This window comes from Macaca nemestrina, chromosome 9, assembly GCF_043159975.1.
Source record: "Macaca nemestrina isolate mMacNem1 chromosome 9, mMacNem.hap1, whole genome shotgun sequence".
Classification (NCBI taxonomy): Eukaryota; Metazoa; Chordata; class Mammalia; order Primates; family Cercopithecidae; genus Macaca; species Macaca nemestrina.
The window spans coordinates 140576259-140600971 of record NC_092133.1 but is presented as its reverse complement, the minus strand read 5'-3'; the positions used below and the strand labels follow the sequence as shown (position 1 = coordinate 140600971).

General features: G+C 46.4%; 2 long non-coding RNA genes across 3 annotated transcripts; both read left to right on the top strand.

The window, feature by feature from the left end:
- The first annotated feature begins 7387 nt into the window (after positions 1-7387).
- LOC139356140 (uncharacterized) lies at positions 7388-13590 on the top strand. Of its 2 annotated transcripts, XR_011607542.1 has the most exons (5): positions 7388-7895; positions 8311-8410; positions 9915-10022; positions 11413-11602; positions 13035-13590. It is a non-coding gene; the product is annotated as an uncharacterized lncRNA (long non-coding RNA). The 2 variants fall into 2 exon arrangements; XR_011607543.1 differs by lacking the exon at positions 11413-11602 and having other exon boundaries at positions 7390-7895.
- A 611-nt stretch (positions 13591-14201) lies between these two features.
- LOC139356139 (uncharacterized) lies at positions 14202-16441 on the top strand. The gene is made up of 4 exons (XR_011607541.1): positions 14202-14250; positions 15434-15649; positions 15756-15886; positions 16081-16441. It is a non-coding gene; the product is annotated as an uncharacterized lncRNA (long non-coding RNA).
- Positions 16442-24713: the final 8272 nt, after the last annotated feature.

Here is a 24713-nt window from a genome sequence, read left to right as displayed (position 1 = left end):
GTTACTGCTCATTAGGACTAGAACTCAGGTAAGCGTCGAAATCCTTGGACACGTGAGTTCTGCCATGAAATCTTTTATTCTCAAGGGGGCAACCATTAAACTTAAGCATTCCTATGACGATCATCTGCTGTTACACGGGCCCATTTGGAGACCTCACGAACGAACAGTTCTGACTCAGACACAAGGACCTTGGCCTTAAGGGGGTCAAGTGGCTCACCAGTTTACAAGATGAGTAGACTCAGTTCAACATTGAGATCAGCTCAGCTCATGAAGAATTTGTCAAGTTTCCTGTCGATTTGCGGTACTCCATGGATAACCTGGTCTATTGGGACTGCTGTTATCCAAGATAGGTTTTAAAAAATTGAATCAACGGGAAAGTCAGTGTTTTTACATACATGTGGTCTTCTGCAGAAAAGAGCAATGTGCTAGGCAAAGCAGACTAATATGTTTGTTCACAGAAAGAGTTAGGAGGTAGAATAAAACTGAGAAAAATATCTTGGCAGCTGGGTCTTCAGGTCAGAAGCCATATCTGAGCACAGCTGCATATCTGGACACAACGCTAGGTTTTGGCCGGCCTCTTTGAACTAGGCTTGGTTTGAAAGTCCTAACCCTGTAATGCGGTGAAATGTTCGGCCCTGCTGCCTTCTGTGTCTGCAAAGGATTGAGGCGCCCAGGCTCACTCCAGCATAGAAAATCTGCAGGGATGGTCATTGGATCAGAAGCCACGCACAGCCACAATTAGATAAAATAATTTGCATTTCAACTGCAGGAAGTGGAATACTGCCATTCGTCAGAGAATGTTTTTTATTTATTTGGTGTTTCAGGGATTATTCATGAGGGTACTCTGGAAGTGCTTTCAACAGTGAAAAATTACATAGGATATTGAAATAGCATGGGGGAAATGAATGCTGTTTTATCACAGGTTTGCCTGTTTGCTAGCAATAAAAACAATTTTGACTAATTTAGAGCTGGCCTCATTCTCAGAATCTCAGCTTTTATTTACTATTTGAAGCGGTAACATTCAACCTGGGTTCAAAATGAGAATTGATACACACGACTTTATTACATGCTAAAATATTATTAAGCTGACATTGGCTTACTCAAAAGACTGCATAATTTGATCCAATGCTTACTTTCTTGCTGAAGAGATACCATTTTATTCCTCAATTAGAATACTGACAATTTGAAATGTCTTCCATTCAGAGACCACCTCCTCCCTCCACTTTAAGTCAGCAGGATTTTGCTGCCATGGTGCAAGCCCCGGCCTCTGACAGCAGGATTTGTTTTCAGAACTATTTTTTGTTTGGGAACTCTGTGTGGCCTGATTAAGAAATTTAAATGTTACTTACTGAGTTCACCTCTGAAGGGAAACATCTCATTTTAATGAGGCTCTCTGGAGGCGTGAGGGTCATATCGCCTAACTTTGGATTTTATTTTATGCTTTATGCTAAAAATAGCACATTATCTTTTCATGTATCTGTGGCAATCACAGTGCAATGCCCTTTAAAAATGACGAAGCGTCATCAGGCGAGAGCAAAGCCCGAGTTTCTTCCTCAGTAGCCTGGCCTGTGATTCCGTGAGAGGTGACTGCTTCGGTCCCTGCTCCCTGATTCCCCTCGCCTGGCTGTTGCTTTCCCCTTTACCTTCTCCACTTTTCAGCACAACCTTGGAACGAAAGGACCCCGCAGTTTTCATCGCTAGGAACCAGCAAGCGAGTGTTCAGAGAAATGCGGTCAATTAGGTTGGTAGGAGGGGTAAAAATGAGGGGTCTTTCATGCTCATGAAAGCAGGGATTTGGAGTGCATTGCACGGTGTTCCCAGGCTCCAGAGTACAGTTCCGATCTGTATGGATTTAAATATTCAAGGCTGAATAAGGATGAATATTATTCACTGAATAATGAGCCAGCTCACTGTAAACCCAGCGGAATTTTCATCCAGCCATGTAATGCTCTCCCACGCTGGCTTTCAAAGTTCCATCATCTACTCGAAGAGAGGAAAGAGAAGACCTAGCAAACCCCCAAGGTATTTAGATTGGCCAAAGGGAGCAGCACTTGGCTTAAGTGGAGTGAATTGTTCTCCTCCAGTAATTCTTTCACATGTAGGTGACTGTTCTCACCACTAATGATTGTGCGGCTATGGAAAATTCAGCGAGGACCTCATCCACCAAGCCTGGCTGGCGTTTCAGTTATGGTGGAAATCTGGTTATTGTCTGTTGCAGTCATTTGCTGTTGCAGCACACACAGATTTCACTCATCGCCAAATGATTTCATGAACAGGAATGGAAATGTCGTTGGCCTTTATCACAGAGAGGTCCTGGTGGGCAGGGACGTGGCCTGTGACTGGGCCAAGTGCAGTGTTTGCTTGAAGGTTTCCTTGCTGCACTGTTGCCACACTGCTTATGAGCATCTAGGGACAGGCTGCAGACAGAAAGGGGGAGAGAAAGGTACAAGCTAGAAAGGACCACTGGGTGGAAGATCCAACAATTGATAAGAGGCCACAACCCATCGGACAGATTATCCTATTATTATGGACATGGCCTCCTCCTACTCTGTCGCCCATGATGATGGTGAAGGGGCTGACAGCCCATATTCCTCTGTTGTTTTACTATCTTAGCAGAAGCATTCTATGTGCACAATTTCTACTCTTTCCACATTCACACCTTAAGAATTACATAATAGGATGAGAGGGAATGAAAATGAAGTCTTTTGAATTATTAAAGGATGCTCTCAGCCAAATGTAGATATGATATCTAAAGAACAGCTACAAGTAAAATATTTGCTTGTAATACATTCCTTTCCAAAAGAATTGCTGTTAAAAATAGGCATGAGAGGCACAATTCACTTAAATAATACTAATTTTAAGAAATTGTTATAAAATAAAACGATTCCCTAAGCCTACTCTCTACTTACATTTTGATCAACTAGACCTACGCTTCTCTTCCTCTCTCATTTCTCTCTCTTCCTCACACACGTGCACGCGCACACACATGCAGAAACACACACACAATCCTAGTGCCTGAGAAAATCCAATGCTTACTTCAAGCTAAACTGAAGTTATTTAAAACAGAAAAAGCTTTTCTTTGGCATGATGCTATTATAAAAGCTTTTGTTTCCCGTTGGCCTTTGGGGGTGATCACGGTGTGATAAGAATCTTTTGGTACTCCTCTGATTTCAGTCTCTTTTGTCAGAGTTGTAGAACATGAACAAAGTTTTTCCTCCTATTGTATACCACAGTGGGTTTCCTGCACATTCTTCTCTGGGGATTTCTCAGGCATGCCTATCTTCTCTTCCTTGATTCTTTGACACCTGAGGACTCTGCAGTTTTAAAGAAAGAAGATGCAACTTTCCTACAGATAAGTCCACGAAAGACTGTTCTTTCCTTCTTCCATGTTCTTTAAAAATGTAATTTATCTTCTAAATTCCCCTTTGAATCAGTCTTTTATGAAATACATTTTAAGGGAATACTATTGTGTTAAGTTTTCAATAAAAACACTTGGCCTTATCATATGCCTTTTATGTCCAATGAACACAAAGAACAGAATTTCAGAGTGAATAAATGATATGGATGAACCACGGATTGCCACTAAATCCGTCACATTATTTCACTTGCTTTATGAATCTCTAAGCACAAAAGTAGCCCCACAGACAAAAATAACACTATTTAGAATATGCTGCATTTCTGAGGCGCTTAATGTTTGCCGATGATCTTTTTATTGCTCTTATTTTATCTTGATTTTACCAGGACCAGCAAACTGTGAACTCAAAAGTCTCAATCAATTTAGAAAGTTTATTTTTGCCAAGATTAAGGACGTGCCCACGACAGTCTCAGGAGGTCCTGACAACATGTGCCCAGGGTGGTCGGCGCATAGCTTGGTTTTGTAAATTTTAGAGATACATGAGACATCCGTTGATATGTGCAAGATGTACACTGGTTTGGTCCAGAAAGGCGGGATCCCTTGAAGCCAGGAGGGGACCTTCCACTTCAGAAATAGACAAGAGACAAAAGGTTGAATTTTGAGCCTCTGATGAGCCTTTAACTGAACATACAATTTACATGCGAGAGGCGGGTAGAGGAACAGTCACCGATGCCTTAGTCTGGCTCAGTGACTCAACAGGCAGAGGAAGCGATCACATAGGAATTTGTCTCAGGTGCACGGAGGGAGAACTTTGAGTTCTGTCTGTCCTTTGTTCACAGGGAATTTCCTGTGGGCAAATTGTGCGGGAGACATGTAGCTGCTTACTTTTGTAGCATGTTGTTTAGGAATAAAATGGGAGGCAGGTTGGCCTGACACAGTTCCCAGCTTGACGTCCCTTTGGCATAGTGACTTTGGAGTCTCTAGATTTATTTTATTTTATTTTTTCACAGAACATAGTTTAGGACACTGTTAACTTAATTCACAGAGAAAGAAATTAAAACCCCAAGAGGCTGCTTGACATCACAGCATGAGTCCAGGGCAGCTCCAGAAAGAAGGAGCAGGGGAAACGAGGAGAGGATGGGGTGTGGGTGGCAAAAAGAGCAGGCGCCACAGGTGATGAGGCGATGATGCCAGTGATGAAGGAGTGAGCGATGCTGACATAAAAAGGCACCTGACAATGAAGAGCCAGCGTCCTGGTCTCCACCTGCACCTGCGTATATTATTCAATCACAGTAGACTCAGGATTCCCACCCTAAGCATTGTCTGCACTGAGGGCTGGGAAGAACTTAGGAAGGCCTGTGGCACTTCCCATGCCCCTGGAAGGGATGCCTGTATCCACATCTTACTCCTTGTCTTACTCCCTTCCTGTGCTGGGCCGCAGAGCCCCACAGAGCTGGCTTTGTCCAGCACCAATCATTCACACTACACTCGGAAGCCACTGCAACCAGCCAGCCCACCTTGTATCCTTGTTACCAGGGTCTCCGTGCCCCATCCCATACCTCGCCAGTGCTCTGACCCTGGTATGGTTGTGCTCAGCCCCAGCTCTGACTCAAACTCCCTCCTGGAAGACGTTCCCTGGGCCACATGACATTCTGTGCCATCAGCACTCCTTCTCCCATAGCCTCACCCTTGTTGATTGGAGTCCAACATCGGCGTTGAAGGTAAGAGTGGCGGGATTAGGAGGGGAGCCTCTATGAAGAGAGATAGAAGACTGAAAGTTCTCTCACCATGTTTCAAACATTTGACCTTTAATTCAGCAGCAAGGAGAGTGAGAGGGAGCAGCAAGTGAGGTGGGAGGAGTACGGGGTGGGGGGAGTGGAGCCCCAGGAGCTGGGTGAGGAATGTGATGGGGTGGGAGTGAGCAGGTGTGTCCCACGGTGTTGAGAGTCAGGGAAGGGGAGGACTCCACATTCACTGTTGATTTAGGCACACGGATGCCCCGGGAAGCCTGGCACAAGCTGTCCACGAGGACCAGCAGAAGTGAAATCAACCAGAGTGGCTTCAAAAGAAATCGGAAAAAAGAGACAGAAACAGCAAGCCTGGGCAGCTTTGGGGTTGTCGATTAATTAGTGTAAGTCATGCTAGCTTCTCTCACAAGGAACCAACATCTCTGTGGCTAAACACTAGATTTTAGTTTTCGCTCAAGTTGATCGAGTCTAATGGGGTGCGAATTTGGGGGTAGGGGTGAGAGATCCCTGTTCCACACAGTCTTGTAAGGACAGCTTCCTTCAAATCTCCCCATCTCTAAGGTCCTCTGCACGTGCCTGGCACACAGGGCCATGCTCTGCTGGTGGTGGCGTTCACGGGCTGGGGAGGAGTTGGGTCACTCCCAGAAATGTTTCATCACCAGCACTCAGTCACATGGCCGGCCGTCACCGCAAGGGACGTCTAGAAACGCTGACTAACTTGGAGGGACAGGAATGGTCAACTTTACGTCAACTTGACTGGGCTAAGGGGTGCCCAGGTTGCTGGTAAGGCATTATTTCTGGATATGTCTGTGGGGAAGTTCCTGAAAGAGACCAGCATTTTAATTGGTGAACTGAGTAAAGCAGGTGGCCTTCCCCAGGGTGGGTGGACTTCACCCAATCTCTGGAGGGCCTGAGCAGGACAAAAAGGCCAAGGAACGGAGACTGCTCTCTCTGTGTGTCTGACAGACGAAGCTGAGGTATGGCTCCTCTACCTGACAGCTGGACTCCTGCTGGCAGATCATGTGGGCCTCTCACGGTGGACGGTAGATTTCGGGGCCTCTCACGGGGGACGGTAGATTCTGAGGCCTCTCACGGTGGACGGTAGATTCTGAGGCCTCTCACGGGGGACGGTAGATTTCGGGGCCTCTCATGGTGGACGGTAATTTGTGGAGATTTTCAGCCTCTGTAGTCACATGGGCCATTTCCTTAAGGTAAATCTCACCCTAGATAAAGGTATGGCTCCCACCAGTTCTGTTTTTCTGAGAGCCCTGACTCTACACACAGTCGAGAGGGTTGGTAGATATCCACACCATGCCTGCCCCAGAAGAACGGAGTCACTAGCTGGTGGGGAACGTGGTATAGACAGGGAGACTTTACATAAAGATTGGCACATGATAGAGGGTTTTTGATGCTGATAGGAAGGATTCAGCTGAGGGATGCCTGTGGGTCATGAGCCCCCAGTGGACTGAAAGGGAGAGATTTAATGGCGTGGGGGGAGAGAGAGTTGCTGCAGACATGTGCTTGATTTAGTGAGGGGGATGGGACCCAGGGCATGAAGCCCCACAGCAGTGGTTTGGGCAACGGCATGTTGGGTTTACCTCTGGCAAGAGGAGAGTAGGTGGAAGCAAGTCCTAGTTGGGTCCTGATGGGGCCAGAGAAGATTCTCTTCTCATGGGTCTCAGTCATCCCCGATCAGGATGAGGGAAGTGAGGGTCATGGAGTTACCAGGGGAATGCACTGGCGATTAAACCGTGCTGAGAAGGAAGAGGAACTGCCACCAACTTATCCCACAGTGACGCCTCTTGGCTTTTGAGTGGATGCCACCTTTTAAAGGATGCAGCTTTCTCAGTATTTGCTCCCTCAACCACGTCCCGACTCTAACCTTCCACATTTATGTCAATAGCATAATTGCTTACATTTTTATTTTATTTTATTTTACTTATTTTATTATGAGACAGGATCTCACTCTGTCACCCAGGCTGGAGTGCAGTGGTGTGATCATGGCTCACTGAAGCCTCAAACTCCTGGGCTCCAGCGATCCTCCCGCTTCAGCCTCCCAAGTCACTGGGATTGAGTGAGCTTTCATTTAAGACACAAACTTAAACACTATTCTTGAGTTTTCTCTCTCAGACCCAACACCAGTCCACTGGGGTCCAGCAAGCTTCACGTCCTGCAGGTGTCCCGAGCTGATCCCTTCTCGCCCCTCACCCCGGTGCCAGTTGCTGGTCCCCTCTCCCTTCCCCCAGCTGCCCTCCCGACCACACCCCACATTTCCTGGACCAAACAGTGATCCTTAAGAAGACGGCATCATTTACATCATGCCACTCCCTTTCTCAAAATTCTTCACCATCTTTCCTTCCAACTAGGAGCTCAAACCCAAATCCTGAAACAAGCACACCCCAGGTTTTCAACCCCAAATTCCTAAACAAGCACGCCCCAGGTTTTCAAACCCAAATCCCTAAACAAGCACGCCCCAGGTTTTCAGAGCCACACTGGCGTTTTCAGCTGCAAACTCCCCCACCCACCACCCACCATTCTGCTTGGGTTGTCAGAAAATTGGCCAAATTCTCTTATTCATTCTACTATTTTAAAATTTCTATGTTCACAATGATATGATCTAAAACTGCAGATGATATCCATCTTCCTTGCTGTTTTCCTTCCGATCCTTTTGCTTAGTTTTTTCACCTTGTTTTTCCAGGACCCCCTGCTGCTGACGCCAATGCTGGGGTCTTGGGTGTTCCTTCTCATCTCGCTCCTGACTTGGGGAGGCAGATTTCAACATGGAACAGCAGGTAGGGTTTTGCTGCAGCTTTTTGTTTCGTCTTTATTCTGTTTTGTATGTGAACTCTGTTAGCTTTACGACTTTCCCTTTTATCTGGAGCACGTGGATCCATTCTGTGTTTCAGGGTGGGGTTTTACTCTTCTGCTGAGGGTGTGGCCTTTTCTGATCCCGGCTTTAGGAGAGGATGACTTCCTGTCGAAGCCCTCACTTTCCCAGGTCTCCAAACTTTAAGAGATCATGAAATTCCTGTTCACCTTTCCTTGGTTTAGCTGACATCTTGGGACAAAAGCTGGGCTGTGCTTGGCCACACCCTCTGTGTCACAGGCTTATAGTCTACCTTGATCATCGCTCTCTAACATGTCTGCTAGTCAATCATTTTTAAATATGCTTCTTAGGGTTCCTTCTGCATTCTGTTACTCTCGCAGGGAAAGCTGATCTGAGCGACGTGCTGTGCTCCAGCACTGGGAAGCTCTCTGCAGAACCTCACTGCTGCTCTTTCCTGTCCTCTTCTTAAAAACAATGATTGTGAGTCTCTATCTTTCAGAAGACCATTTTCTATATCTTACAATGAGATTTCAAGAAAGAGTCAGAAGAGATAGGTTAGTGTTATCCATTGTCTTTGTGCAAATCCCAGCCCCCCCCCCTTTTTTTTTTTTTTTTTTTTGAGACAGAGTCTCGCTCTGTAGCCCGGGCTGGAGTGCAGTGGCCGGATCTCAGCTCACTGCAAGCTCCGCCTCCCAGGTTTACGCCATTCTCCTGTCTCAGCCTCCCGAGTAGCTGGGACTACAGGCGCCCGCCACCTCGCCCGGCTAGTTTTTTGTATTTTTTAGTAGAGACGGGGTTTCACGGTGTTCGCCAGGATGGTCTCGATCTCCTGACCTCGTGATCCACCCGTCTCGGCCTCCCAAAGTGCTGGGATTACAGGCTTGAGCCACCGCGCCCGGCCCCCAGCCCCTTTTTCTGCCCTGCACCGCGACGTTCTCCTCCTGACCGAAAAAAACATGTGGAGGGAGATCACATAATAAAGTGGGGGATCTCCAGCTGAACAGAGACTCAGAAAGAAAGCACTTAGAAAACTGTCAGGGGAGTTTTCCCTGGCACATTCAATTACATGTTGACACTTCAATAAAATAAAATGATTCAAAGTTTATGGATTTTAAAGAAACATACCCAAACTTATACACTGAAAAGTGGTTGTGCCCTTCAAGATAATCCCTTTGGAAGGATGCATACTTCCAAAATGAGGCAATGAGAGTTACAAAAAAATATCTTGGGGCCTCTCTTTCTCTCTCTCTCTATTTTTTTTTTTTTTTTTTGAGACAGAGTCTTGCTCTGTCACCCAGGCTAGCGTGCAGTGGTACGATCTTGGTTCACCTCCGCTTCCCAGGTCCAAGTGATTCTCCTGCGTTAGCTTCCCAAGTAGCTGGGATTACAGGCACTTGCCACCATGCCCAGCTAATTTTTGTATTTTTTGTAGAGAAAAGGTTTCACTATATTGGCCAGGCTGATCTTGAACTCCTGACCTCAGGTGATCCATCCGCCTTGGCCTCCCAAGGTGCTGGGATTACAGGTGTCTCTTTTTTTGAATGCTAGCCATGTATCCTATGACGGTGGAGTTGACTTTTTGAAAACAGTCAACATTAGATTCAGTCAAGTATGGTGAATAGGAAATGTTCAATTAGCATGTCGTCATTTTTGATAACTCTGTATGTGTGTGTGCAATTAAAGAAATGTAGTTATCGGCAGTTTCTTATATAACTGGAGGTATTTCTAAAAGGGGGTTTTGTTAGATATTGAGAGGGTGTTTTGAAATGCAATGGAGGTGACTGGTTTAGCTTCCAGGGTGACTGACACTAGTCCCGGACCCCTCAGTCGTGGCCCTCGGAAGGAAGCCCAGGATGCATCGGGGCCTTTCCACCTCCTTGCAGTTCTGAGCACTCTTAGGATGTTCCAACTGCTTCTTGGATTTCTTGTTAACTTCCTGTTCTTTAAACAATCTCTTCTTTTCTTATATCTTGCCTTGTTCCAGGAGTAGTTTCCTGATAAGAAAAGCTCACCAGACTGTCTCAACTTCTAGACTCCTGCTTTGTGAGACTGCTGGCTTCCTAGAGTTGTGCCAGATCAGCTCCCGGGAGAGGTAAACGTTATTAGCAGGTGCACTGAGGCTGTTATCTGCTAACAGCATCCAGCAGGAAAATGAGACAAAAGGAAAAAGGATGTTTATTTTAAATTTAGTGTAAAATTATATAAATACATAAAGCCACGGAGAAATTAGATATCTCTAAGCAAAAGAAGAAACCTCAGCCTCACACCTTCTACAAAAATTAACTAAAAATGGATCACAGATTCAAATATAAAACATAAAACTACACATTTAGACAATAACATAGGGCAAAATCTTTAAGACCTAGAGTTTGCAAATATGTCACCAAAACCACAATCCATAAAATAAATAAATCAATAAATTGGATTTCATCAGAAAAGCCTTTGCTGTGTTAAGGACTTTGTTAGCCATAAGATCATGTGCAGAGAAGGACCCTGTTGAGACAAGATACAGACTGGAAGAATATATTTGCAAACCACATATCTGACAAAGGATCATTATCTAGACATGTAAAGAACACTTAAACGTGACAGTAAAGCAAACAAGCCAATTAGAAAATGGGCAAAAGACATGAACAGACATTTCACTAGAAAGGATCTGTGGATGGTGAAAAAGCACATGGAAAGATGTTCAACATTACTCGCTGTTAGAGAGATGCGATGAGTTCTTATTACACAGCTAAATTAGAAAAGAGTGATCGCACCAGACGCTGGTAAGGACATGGAGAAACAGGATCATCCACACATCGCTGTTGTGGATATCAAAGGTGCAGGCCACTCCGGAGAACAGGCAGCTCCTTAGAAACTAAACATACACTTCCCAGTATGACCTGGCAGCTGCTCTCGTGGCCATTTATTCCAGAGAAATGAAAACTTCCATTTGCAGAAATAACCATGTATGGTCACTCATGGCAGCATTATCTGTAATAGCACAAAAAAAAAAAAAAAAAAAAGGAACTCTCCAAAATGCCCCTCACTCGGTGGACGGGTAGGCAAGCTGTGGTCATCCACACCCAGGAGTATTACTCAGCCTCAGCAAAGACAGCAACAAGCTACGGGTAGATCTCAAGGGCATTATGCTGAACAAAAGAAGCCAAACCCAAAAGGTCCTATACTGTAGAATTCAATTCATATAACATTATCAAAAGGACAAAATGACAGCGATAGGAAACAGATTGGTGGCTGTGGTGAGCTAGAGATGGTGGAGTTGGAGCGGGGAGGAGGTTGTGACTGTAAACACGTAAGTATTCCTGTTCCAGGGTTACCATAACACACGATCACAAACTGGGTGGCTTAAAACAATCGGAATTTATCTTCTTACCATTCTGAAAACTATGAGTCTGAAATCAAGGCGTGGACAGGGCCACATTCCCTCTGAGGCCCTAGGGGGGATTTGTATCCCTCTCCCCTCTTCCGGCTTCCAGGGGCTGCTGAACATTCTTGGCATCCTTGGCTTCTAAATGCATCCAGCCAGCCTTTGCATCTGTCTTCGCATGGCCTCCACCGGTGTGGACTTCTGTGCCTCTTCCCCGCTTCTCACGAGGAGACCAGTCATTGGATTTGGAGCCCGCCTGACTCCCGTATGACTTCATCCGTCTTCTCTTGATTACATCCGTAAGGACCCTATTTTCAAATAAGGTCATAGTCAGCATTACTGGGGGCAAGGACTCCAACCTATTGTTTTGGGGGACACAATTCCACAAGGCAGCTCCAGGGAGATCTTAATGGTGATCAAATGTCCTGTATGTAGATCACAGAGGTGGCTGCACAGATGTGCACAGGGGGTCACATGGACCCAGGCACACCTTGTACCAGGGACAGCTCCCTGGGTTTGTGTTGTGCTGTAATCACGCAGGATGCTCCCATTGGGAGAAGTTGTACAAAGGAGACACAGTACATCTCTGTAGTATCTTTCCAACTACTCTACGAATCCATAAATATTTTAAAATACAAATTTTAAAAAGTAAACAAAAATATGTCATTTCTACCTTCCCCCTCTGCTTGCATCCACAGGTCAAAGTAAGTCACATGATCCCTGCTCTGTGGGAGACACGCACACCCCACAAACAAACACACCCCACATCTATGTCATTCGCAGGCTGACTTGAGTTGTAAAACAGTTCTGGGCGTGAACGTGTGGTTATCTCTGTAGAAGCAGACAGGGCTTTCTTCCAGCCAGAAAATTCACAGTTCAGTTGAGGGAATGATGAACATCAATTGAAAAACAATTCCAAAATACTTCACAAAATTGCCTTTCCTGGGTCTTCACTTGCTTCTTTCTTTTTACACTTGGCCAATGGGTCAGACCCCATTTCCCCAAGTGATCAAGAATCAGTGAATGAGCTGAATCTTTGAGAACAATTCGAGTCCTTGAGGCCTTTCAACTCTGCCAGGAAACACTCATTTCATGGTGAGTCCAGTGTCTTTCAGTGAAATTTGGTTTTCCTTCAAAGCCGTCCGCATGTATTGTGTTTAGAAACCCGAAGGAAAGCCTGGGAGATTTAGCATGTGCTCACCACAATAGTTTATGGTGTCAGCTTATTTTTGATGTGGATTTTCTTTTGAAGTGCCTTGGAGCTATTGATTCATTTTGGAAAGAAAATAAAATAACCAACACATTTATATTCCATTTTGTTTACTAATATGATAAGGCAGTTGCTTTTCCTGTAGACCTAACAGAAACTCTTTTAAAACCTCATCATGTGGAAGTTAAAAATACGGCTTTAGCAGTAAACGTAAATGCAGCACAGCTTCATGGAAACATCTCTGAACCTGCTGGCTACCCTGGCTGTCAGGGTTGGATGGCATGCAAAGCGACATATGTATTTCCTGTCTCATTATTGATGACCGTTGCATAGGACCCATACGTTATTCTCTGTTAGTGTCATACACTCAGGCAAAAGGGTTGAGACGTTAATGGGTAGTTTTCCTGAGTTCTGATGTTTCGATTGTGCAAGCCAAACTCACAGTGTGGAAAATGGAACATTTTATGAAGTTCATACATTTTCAAAATTGCTCCTACAATGATGCCTTTGTTTTGTGTTAGGACTGGAATGATGGCTTCTATCTGTTCCAAAGAACTCCAATATTGCCTCAAGTGAAGAGGAAAGCCTCATATTTCAAGGCCACTGACTGGAGCCCATTCACATGCCGCAAGGGGACGGATGCCGTTGTTTTTTTTACGGCGAAGAAAACGGTGATGTATTGGAGTCTCATCACCCCGTCTCTCCATCATTGTTGGTGTGTAGATCAGCCAGTCTGGCTTGTGTAGCAGGATTAAAATGTTATGTCTCCCAGTGAGCTAGTGAATATCAACACTTTCCTTCTTTCTGTATGTGAAGTCTCTTTTCAGTGGATAAAGCCATTTGTTGACAGAATTATTGACATTTTTATGGGATTGTTTTTGGAAAAGGCTAACATGTAATTTCAAATTCAACATATGGTAGTGGTCAAATTGTGTTCCTACTGTGTAAAATGCCTGAATAATAACCTACTGCACTCTCTTGGCCGGTACACAGAGCAAAACTTGATTAATTTCACCAGCTTCCCTTAATCTCCTCCTTTGGCTCCCATCCCATTCTGCAAGAATTGATAAATCTTACATCCCCTGAAGATTATTACAGTTCCGAATAGTCTTATGACATTAGAAAGAAGCCAGGCTCAGTGGCACAAAATACATCTAACACATGAAATCACATAAATAATTTAGTTTTCACAATTTAATTTTAATAGTTTTTTTTTGTTGTGGTTGCTGCTATTATTGATGGGGTATAATAAGGACTGTTGGCTGACACTGCAGTTAAAAAATAGGGAATATTTTGACATCAAAAATGTCAATGTTGTTACTACCCTTCACTGTTGACCATGCTTAACGATTCAATTTCAGCCTAAGGTCGAGAATGTGTTCATAAATTATACCATCAGAGAGGCAGATGCAGAAAGAAAAAAATTAGCTCATTTTCTTATAAAAAATACTTTTCTCTCTTGAAAAATGAGCATGGGGCCAATTTTACACATCTCTGGTTCAAAATAACCTGCATCAACCTGGGATCATTAGTAACTATTTCTCCAGAATCCTGTGGCTCTTAACAGCAACGTATCTATTAAGCACCCTGCATGCCAGGGCCTCTGCTAAGCGCTGGGGTGGATGTCAGGCAATTATGATGCGTGCCCTTGTTCTCAGAGTTAATCCTTCATCAACACACACCCATTCAGTAGGTGATTGACAAAGGAACACAGAAAGTCTATTTGACACTATGGATGTAAAGATTGGCCTGGGATTTGTTTTATAATAGCTTTAAATTATTTCTTTTCTTTTCTTTTTTTCCTTTCCTTTCCTTTCTTTTCCTTTCCTTTCCTTTCCTTTTCTCTTTCTCTTTCTTTCTCTTCCTTCCTTCCTTTCTCTTTCTTTCTTTCTTTCTTTCTTTCTTTCTTTCTTTCTTTCTTTCTTTCTTTCTTTCTTTCTTTCTTTCTTTCTTTCTTTCTCTTTCTTTCTTTCTTTCTCTCCCTTCCTTCCTTTCTCTTTCTTTCTTTCTTTCTTTCTTTCTTTCTTTCTTTCTTTCTTTCTTTCTTTCTTTCTTTCTTTCTTTCTTTCTTTCTTTCTTTCTTTCTTTCTTTCTCTCCCTTCCTTCCTTTCTCTCTCTCTCTCTCTCTTTCTTTCTTTCTTTCTTTCTTTCTTTCTTTCTTTCTTTCTTTCTTTCTTTCTTTCTTTCTTTCTTTCTTTCTTTCTTTCTTTCTTTCCTCTATCTCTCTTTCTTTCTTTTTGTTTTTTTTGACAAGGTCTTTGTAGCCCAGCTGAAGTGCAGTGGCACAATCACAGCTCACTGCAGCCTTGATCTCCTGGGCTCAAGTGATCCTGCTGCCTCAGCCTTCTGAGTAGCTGGGACCACGGGTGCACACCACCATATCTGGCTAATTTTTTATTTTTAAAATTTTTTTCATAGAGACTGAGGTCTTGTTATGTTGCCCAGGCTGGTCTTGAACTCCTGGCCTCAAGCTATCCTCCCACCTCAGCCTCTCGAACTTTGGGATCACAGGCATGAGCCACTGCACAGGAACCCAAATAAAAATATTTGTGGTAGCCAAGTGTGGTGCTGCGTGCCTATAATCCCAGCTACTTGGGAGTTTCTTGAACCCCAGAGGCGGAGGTTGCAGTGAGCCGAGATTGTGCCACTGTGCTCCAGCCTCCTCGACGGAGTGAGACTCTGTCTAAAAAAAAAAAAAAAAAAAAAAAAAATGTGGTGAGCATTACGTAAAATGTTAGATTTACAATGTAATTAATGGAGATGTCATACTTAAAGTTATGTTGGGACAAGTCTGCTGTGTCACCATAACTTCTCAAACCTTGGTTGATTGAAACCAGGTCTAAAAGCTTAAAGAGATCTTAAGGTTTAGTTCTTCTTATAGAGAGATCTGAATTGCTTTTCCTCGAACATCTTATGGTAGGTGCAGTGCTAGTCCCTGGGAGTACAAGGCAGAGCCCAGAATACCCTAAGTACGGTCCAGTCCATCCTAAGAATGGCGGGGAAGGGGACATGAAGGGCACTGCCATTCATTGAATGCCTGACAAACCTCTGTAGACAGATGTCAGTCATCTTACCTTGCACGCACACACGGAATCCTCCAAACTTAAAGACCTCCAGCAAGAGTTCATCGAGTCTCGTGAGTATGTGGGTGGGTGGACTGTGGTCCTTCTGCCTGCCCTGCATGTTGGGGCCCCAGCAGGTGTCCCCCAGTTCTCCTCCACATGTCCCCGTTCCTCTGATAGACCAGATGGCTTTTTCTACATGGCTCTGAGGGCCCCCAGAGAGTACATAGTTGCTGGATCTCTCATGGGCTTGGCCCAAAATTGGCACAGGACCACCTCTACTGCCTCCATTGGTCAAACCAAGTCACAAGGTGAGCCGGGGTTCAAGGCGGGGAAACAGACTACCGCTGGTGGAAAGAGGGGCGTTCAGGTGCTGGAGGGGGCTTGCTGGTGCCATCACTGCAGACACACCAACATCTGCCTCCATAGCATCCCTGTGTCATCTTAACAGCAATCATCTAAAAAAAGGGGTTTCATTGTTTGTATTTTTCGTGCTATTTTTTAGGTGAGAAAACTGAGGATTAGAGATATCAAGAAATAACTACCTGAAGTTCTCTAAACCTCGGTGGGAGTACTCGTTAAACATCAAGGGGCTTCGGATAAGACAGACTGGCAATTAAATGCCTCTCCCATTTACTGCCTAGAAAACTGAGGGCAGTGTGTGTATCTTTTCTGCAGAATAAGGATACTGCCTATCTCGGAGCTGAGCAGGAAAGTGTAGGTGAGCTGCTCAGCCTAGGGCCTGTAAGTAGCCAGTCCTCAGGGTTTTTGTACGACTGAAGAACACTGAGCTGGTGGCCAGAAGCTGCGACTTCCAGTTCCAGTCAGTTGCTACCTGACTGTTAAAATTTGAAGAAATAATTTGAAGTCCCTAAAATAAATGTTTTAATTTATAAAAATGGGCTGAGTGCAGCGGCTCACACCTGTAATCCCAGCACTTTGGGAGGCCGAGGCGGGTAGATTACCTGAGGTCAGGAGTTCGAGACGAGCCTGACCAACGTGGTGAAATCCTGTCTCTACTAAAATTATAAAAATTAGCCGGGTGTGGTGGCATGTGCCTGTAATCCCAGCTACTTGGTAGGATGAGGCAGGAGAATCATTGAACCTGGGAGGTGGACGTTGCAGTGAGCTGAGATTGTGGCATTGCACTCCAGCCTGGGCAACAAAAGCGAAACTCCATCTCAAAAAAAAAAAAAAATTATACAAATGAAAATATTTGATGATCTTCAAGGTTCTTTCCTTGAACAGGTTTTTAAAATCAGTTCTATTTGCAAATTTAAAAACAACCAGGGTATCATGGTAATTAAAATCAGAGTGGAAAAGAGAGATGAAAATTAGCATAGTGTGTAAAGAACTATTGCCAAGCCGAAACAACAGAAAAGAATGTTTCCATAGATATATGGGAAAATTGTCAAGAATTGTCATAATAGACAATTAATGAAAGAATTGCAAGTGGTCAGCCCCATGATGGACACATACCTAACCTCAATAATAATCAAAGATATTCAAATATAAACAAAGATAATCTATTAATGTTCATTTGTTAAATTGTTAAATGTGGCTGGATGTGGCGGCTTACATCTGTAATCCCAGAATTTTGGGAGACTGAGTCAGGAGGATTTCTTAAGGCTAGTTTGAGACTAGTCTGCACAACATAGAAATATCCTTTCGCTACAAAAAAATACAAAAATTAGTCAGGTGTGGTGGCACACACCTGCAGTCCGAGCCATGTGGGAGGCTGAGATGGGAGTAGTGCTTGAGTCCAGGATTTCGTATGAGCTCTGACTGCCACTACACTCCAGCCTGGGCAACAAGGCGAGACACTGTCTCTGAAAACAATGTTGGTGGTATAGCATCAAAATCTTTCAAGGGGTCAGTTTGGCAATATTTATCAAGAGCATTAAGAATTTACCTCTGACCCAATAATTTCAGCCTTTTGAAATGGAGAGATGTGTGCGCCAATGACAAACACATTTATTGCAGCATAATTTGCAAAATTTCAACCCAGAACGCTACTTAAATATGCAAAAAAAAGATGGGGAACTTTAAATATATTACGATACATGTGATAAACAGCAAAACAGGCCTTAAAGTCTGTACTTTTAATAGTATTTCATACTCTGGGAAAACATTTGCCACAGGATAATGATGAATAAAAGAAGAAACCCAAACTACAAATTGAGTGTCATTTCAACTAAAGGAAAAGACAAACATGTTCCCAGAGAAAAATCCTCAGAAAAAGCGACACCAAAGTCTTGAGAGTGTCTATTTAAAAAACAGTTGCATAGCTGATGATTTTTACATTATTCTGTGTATTGTTCTGAATGTTCAAAACTGTAGCGAACCTGCAAACTTTGTGATTAACAACAACAGCAAAACCACAGAAAATGCAAAAACATGTCTCTTTTCTTCAGCTATTCTGTGAATCTCTTGAGCATCACAACTTTAGGGACCACCTGCTGTGCCCCCCATAGCACTTCCTAGCAGTGTCCCTCCTAAGCTGGGTTAGGGTCACACTGAGAAACCACACCCAGAAGCCTAGTTAATAGTAGGTTAATAAAACAAAGGTATAACTAGGCTTTCTTGGAGGCAAAACTACAGGTGTCTTTCATTCTTCTTCAGTCCTAAATGCAAATCATTTCTCACGCTCTTTTTAAAATGGATGTTAGGCTGGGCGAGGTGACTCACTCCCATCATCCCAGTACTTTGGGAGGCTGGGCTGGGCAGATGGTTTGAGCCTAGAACACCAGCCTGGGCAACAGGACGAAACACCATATCTATAGAAAAATCAAATCGATCGATAAATAAAATAGATGTTATTTTTCAGAGCAAGTTTAGGTGTGCAGAAAAATTGCAGAGCAGGTACAGAGAGTTCTGATCTCCAGTCGTCCTCCTGTGTGCTGTTCTGGTTTCACATTTTCATATTGTAATTGAGTTCAGTGCACACTCAGTAAATGTGAAATGGTTTCATCACAACCACACTGATGTGGTGCCTAAAAGAAAACACACGGGAGCCGATTTTGCTTCCCAACACTGCATTCAGGGTTTCCGCTGCCACCCTGCCGGCAGTGAACTAGAGGGCCCATCCCACGGGATATGGTCCCCGGAGAGGTGCCACAGCCTGTGGGCCACGGAAGAGCGGAGAAGCCTGGGACCCTGTCACTTCTCAGAGCAGCGCTTCACATGGCAGAAGGAGCTGCTTTCGGAAGAGCTGAAGGTTGCCATAAATATTTATAAGAGACCTGGCATTGCTGCGCTGGAGGGCAGGGCCTTATTATAAAAGTCACAAATAGAGCTGAAAAGACAGTGGCTTCCACATGACAGCTGTGTGTGTGTGTATGTATGTGTGTGTATGTATGTGTGTGTGCACGTGTGTGTGGGGATACATATTTGCACACATATGTGTTCAATCTGTGGATGCGGTACGTATGTGCCCTTCTATACCTGGTTTCTTCCTCTACTACACATACATTTATCTGTTTTTTAAAATTCAACTTTCATTGTTCCTTGTCCTGCCGATGGCTCTGGCGACATGTCACGCCAGATTCCAGCGTAGTTTCCTTGCTGCCTTGCAGCCAGAGGTACGCAGTGTGCAGACGGAGCTGCTCAGCAAGGAGGCGCAGCGATCAGGTGCCACGTCCACACCGGGTGAGGTGTGAGGTGGGGCTCCCTGCGCCACCCTGGCGTCCAGGCGGTGAGAGCCGCACGGAAACGTGGACTTCGGCAGAGCATCTGCGCGCCACGGAGCGGCTGCGTGCAGCCCGCAGGTGAGACCGTCAGCATAACTCTGCCAATCATGGCGTATCCGAGTAATTTATAACTACTAATAATGAAAATATAAAAATTTGCTGTTTGGGAACTAACAAACAATTAAAGTAGGCTTAATCAAGTGGCCTCTAGAGTAAAGGTACTCCCGCTTGCTTTCTGCTGTGATTTCCTGGGAGTCTGTGAGCGAGGAGGAATTTGGAGGAAAGACCTCTGAGACGCACAGCTGCGGCCTGAGCCTTCTTCCCCTCCTCGCCTCTGGACTCCTTCTCCAGTCTAGGCAGACGCTGCCCCTCCACTGACCATCAGAGCCAGATCCAGGGCACAGTCTCCAGCGTAGTCCCCTAGGCCCCCACGGCCACCATCAATCTCTGGCCCCTCTGTTAACACCTTCCTTTGTTTGGTATCGGGGACACAGCAGTCCCTGGTTTCTTCAGCAGGTGCCTGCTCTGCACACGTGCTACTGACCTTCCTTCTCCTCCTGTCTGACACTGAGGCTTCTCTGTGCTCCACCACCGAGGGGGCTTTCATTAAAATCTACGCCCACATCATATCCCGTCTCCCCCGTTCCCCTGCTCCCCTGAACAGCACACCTGTGTCCGTTTTCCACTAGATAGCTGCACAATTTTGTTTCAGACTCAGAGGAAACAGACTCCCATTTTCCCCCTCCCTCCAGGAAAGCTGGGCTTCATCTCCCCAAGTTAATAACCAGGGTCCCCCCTCTTCCAGCCGCCCAGGCCCGAATACTCAGAGTAGAGGGATCGTCAGGCTGAATGGTGTCCCCCAAAATTCATCCTCCGTTCATGGGAACAGAAACCTGTTCCCAGGGCTGCAGGATGCAGCTGCGTCTGGAGACCGGGCCATTACAGATGTGATTTGGGTAAAATGAGGCTGCATGGGTAGGCCCTCATCCAGGAGGACTGGCGTCCTTATGAAAAGAGGCAGTTAAGGCCCAGATGCACACAGAGGGATGGCCTTGTGAGGACACAGTGAGAAGGCAGCCCCTGCACGCTGACACCTTGACCTCAGACCCAGCCCCCAAAGCACGAAAGAATGAGTGTCTTCTGGGGAAGCCGCCTGGTCTGCAGTTCCGGGACACTAACACCAGCCTCTCCTTTAAAAATGACTGAAGATTTCAGGGTGGCCCAGCAGAGCAGCGAGCCCAACACAAGGCCCTTCTAGAGGCGGCTGCTGGGTTCTGTTGTCAACACGATCGTCCCTGCGATCCTTTCGTTTTTACTCATTTTGCTTTATTTTTTAGAGACAGGGCCTTGCTCTGTCACCCAGACTGAAGCGCAGTGGCGTGAACAGGGCTCATTGAAGCCTCGACCTCCCCAGCTCAAGTGATCCTCCCTCCTCAGCCTCCTAAAGTGCTGGATTGCAGGCGTGAGCCACGGCGCCCCGCAGGCACAATCCTTTTAAAGTCCTGGTCAGATTCCCTCGCTTCTCCTCTCAGATCCCTTCGGTGCCTTCCCACCACACTCCAAGCAAAACACAACACGCGTGTCAGTCTGCAAGCACTCCAGTGGCGAGTCCCTCCAGCCCCACCTCATCGTCTACTGGCTCTGTCCCCACTAGCTTTTCCCAACCACTCCCTCTGCAGGGAGGGACACATCCACAGGCCTGTGTTCTCCCTTGAGCCACTCCTCAAATGTCACACTGCCCTACTGTAAAGCATCACCCCCCCAAACCTCTCCCATTACCCCCTCATTCTACCATTCTCCCGATTCATTTTCCCCAGGCCACATCCCCGCTTGACATTTTATATATTTATTTTCTTATTATCTGACTGCCTCTGGCGGAAGGTGACTTCCCGAAGGTGGGGATTTCTAGAATATCTTCTTGGAATGTATGCCCAGTGCTTAGAAACTTGCCTGGCATTTAGAAAGTGCAATAAATATTCACAGAATATAACCAGAATCTATGGTCTAGCTTGCAGTCTATATGTGGCCGTCTGCAGTGAACAAGCATTTCTTTTCAACGAGTTTTCACTGTGATTATTTTGAATTGTTGCTCCTTTCTTTCCAGCGATGTGGCTCGGCATCTGGAAGCAATGGCAGTACACCAGTTCTCCCCAGGCAGGACCTGCGTCCTGGGAGGCCAGGCTGGTGGAGAAGCAGAGAAGCTGCTGCCATGTGCTGGCCCTCACCTGGGGTGGGCAGGGGGTCTCGAAGGTGAACCGGGGTTCCTGCCTGCTAGTGTTGACACAGGTGCCAACTGTCCCCACTCCCAGGCCTGAGGGCGGGACTCAGAACCCAGGGCCTTGTCCGCACTCCTGTCTCCAGACCCACTCAGGCAGGAAAAAGGGAAAAGCCACAGGCTCCGGGGTGGATGCAGGCAGCTATGCAGCCTCAGCAGGGGTGGGGCCTCAGCAGGGGTGGGGCCCAGCAGGGGTGGGGCCTCAGCAGGGGTGGGGCCTCAGCAGAGGTGGGGCCCAGCAGGGGTGGGGTCGCAGCGGGGGTGGGGCCTCAGCGGGGGTGGGACCTCAGCGGGGGTGGGGCCTCAGCGGGGGTGGGACCTCAGCGGGGGTGGGGCCTCAGCGGGGGTGAGGTCGCAGCAGGGGTGGGGCCTCAGCAGGGGTGGGGCCTCAGCAGAGGTGGGGCCCAGCAGGGGTGGGGCCTCAGCAGAGGTGGGGCCCAGCAGGGGTGGGGTCTCAGCGGGGGTGGGGTCGCAGCAGGGGTGGGGCCTCAGCGGGGGTGGGACCTCAGCGGGGGTGGGGCCTCAGCGGGGGTGGGGCCTCAGCGGGGGTGGGACCTCAGCGGGGGTGGGGCCTCAGCGGGGGTGGGACCTCAGCGGGGGTGGGGCCTCAGCGGGGGTGGGGGTCGCAGCGGGGGTGGGGCCTCAGCGGGGGTGGGACCTCAGCGGGGGTGGGACCTCAGCGGGGGTGGGGCCTCAGCGGGGGTGGGACCTCAGCGGGGGTGGGGCCTCAGCGGGGGTGGGACCTCAGCGGGGGTGGGGCCTCAGCGGGGGTGAGGCCTCAGCGGGGGTGGGACCTCAGCGGGGGTGGGACCTCAGCGGGGGTGGGGCCTCAGCGGGGGTGGGGTCTCAGCGGGGGTGGGGTCTCAGCAGGGGTGGGGTCTCCTCAGCAGGGGTGGGGTCTCAGCGGGGGTGGGGTCTCAGCAGGGGTGGGGTCTCAGCAGGGGTGGGGTCTCAGCAGATGAGGCACATGGAACTTTGCCCAAGGCCATGGGACTCTTTCCTGAGACGAAGCCTCTCTGTGGCCTCCACATGTCCCTATCAGAAAGGCCCCTGGCCTCCGGGCTGGCCCTTCAACATCGGGGTGAGCCCTCTTTTCCGTATGAAACACCTTCCTCTGCACAAGGTCAGCTTTCCTGAGTCAATTCCAACTGACACAGTTGTATAGTCTGCAGAACACAGCAGCTCAAGTCTACCCGGGTGCCTGGCATGGAGCACCCGCTAGCCCAGGGGCAGGTGCGGCTTTAGGCTGCGGGGCCTGAGCTCTGAGCCGGGCCATCTTCCTGGAAACCCCAATTCTCTGTTCTACCCCTTACAATAAGGCGGCACATAATTCACCATTGCAGTGGGCCATTGTCCGCAAACCAAAGCATCGGAGGCCGTAGTTTTAATCTCAGGGCTACTAGTGGATTACTTTGGACATATGATCTCATTTTTAACGGTTTTTTTTTTCCTAAAACAGAATAACACTACCTGCTTTTATTTTGAGAAAGTTGTTACAATCAGTAAATTAATTTGCGTAATTACAAGGCAATTTGGAAATTCCCACACTCATTCAGATCTCCTTTGATACTAGAGAATAAGATGATGGATGCCCACAGCATTTGGTTATAAATTCAGACTCTGGGGTAGGGCATGGTGGCTGACGCCTATAATCCCAGCACTTTGGGAGACCAAGGCAGGTGGATCACAAGGTCAGGAGTTCGAGCCTGACCAACATGGTGAAACCGCATCTCTACTAAAAATACAAAAATTAGCCAGGTGTGGTGGCGGGCGCCTGTAATCTCAGCTACTTGGGAGGCTGAAGCATAATAATCACTTGAAGCTGAGAGGCGGAGGTTGCAGATCACGCCACTGCACTCCAGCCTGGGCGACAGAGCAAGAATCCGTCTCAAAAAAAAAAAAAAAAAAAAAGGAATTCAGACTCTGGGACTGACTGCCCGTGTTCAGAGCCTGGCTTTGTCACTTACTAGCTGTGAACCGTGAACAACCTACTTCATTTCCCTGGGCTCTGATTTCTCCAGCTGCAAAAGAGGAAGAATGGCATTTCTAGGATATGGGGAGGATCAAATGAGTGAATCTGTGAATGGTATTGATAAGGTTTGAGAGGATCAGATGAGTGAATCTGTGAAAACACTTAGGATCACGTCTATCAAGTAGTAAGCCCTCTTACATGTCAGTTATGATTATTGTTAAGTGAAGACAAACATGGTATACAGCTTGCCTCACATCAGCGGGTAAAGATGCAATTACTGTTCAGGTAGGGAATAAACAGAAACAGATTAATTATTGTAATGTAAGTTATTTTAACGTCTTAGTACATGGAGTATCAAAAATAAGATACCCCTACTTCAAATGAAGATACTTCCAATTGAAGATGCTGCTTCAAATGTTTCTAAAAAACCGTAAACCTCCAATGTTTAAATACAACGTAAAAGTTATCCAAGGAACTTTAAAGCCATCATCTTCTTTAGTCCTCATGAGAACCTCGCAAAGTGAGCGATGCACAGAATATATCGTTCCAGTTCAGAGATGAGGAAACCGAGACTCCAGGAAGGTGTCTTAAACAAAGGTCAGTGGAGCTAAATCGAAGGCCAGTGCCTTTCCAGGGTTCCCGGAAATTCCAAGCTCAGTTTAAGGCTTGGCTTGAGAAAGTTCACTGCAAAAATGTGAATATTTCCTGGAGGTGGACACTATTTTTTGCTCATTCCAGACGGTATTCGACTTGGGGTGTGTGTGTGTATGTGTGTGTGTGTGTGCACGGTCTTATGCTGGGGTAGAGTAGTGGAGGCACAGATTGTTTTTAGGGAACATTCGTTTGGATGAACGCATCTTTGCATGTCTCTCTGGTAAATGACGGGTTGTTTCTATGCAATTAACTATAAACAGGGAGCGCGCTGTGAACAATAGCAACATAAATCACAGTTACTGCTTTTCTACTCTGCAATCTGGGGGAAAGGACATTTCTCGGTGTGCTTTCCTTGATACACATCAGTCTCTGTGTTTCCTATGAAAAAGAAGTGATCGGGTGAAGCCCGGAAGCCCTTTCACATTGAAGGGGCTGAGTGGCAGAGGGTTCGAGATGTTTTAGCTGGAGAGGAGACATTTGGAAGTGATTGTTCTGTTACAAAATGCTGCCTGGGAAACATGCTCTGTTATGTATTCATTCTCTCTCTC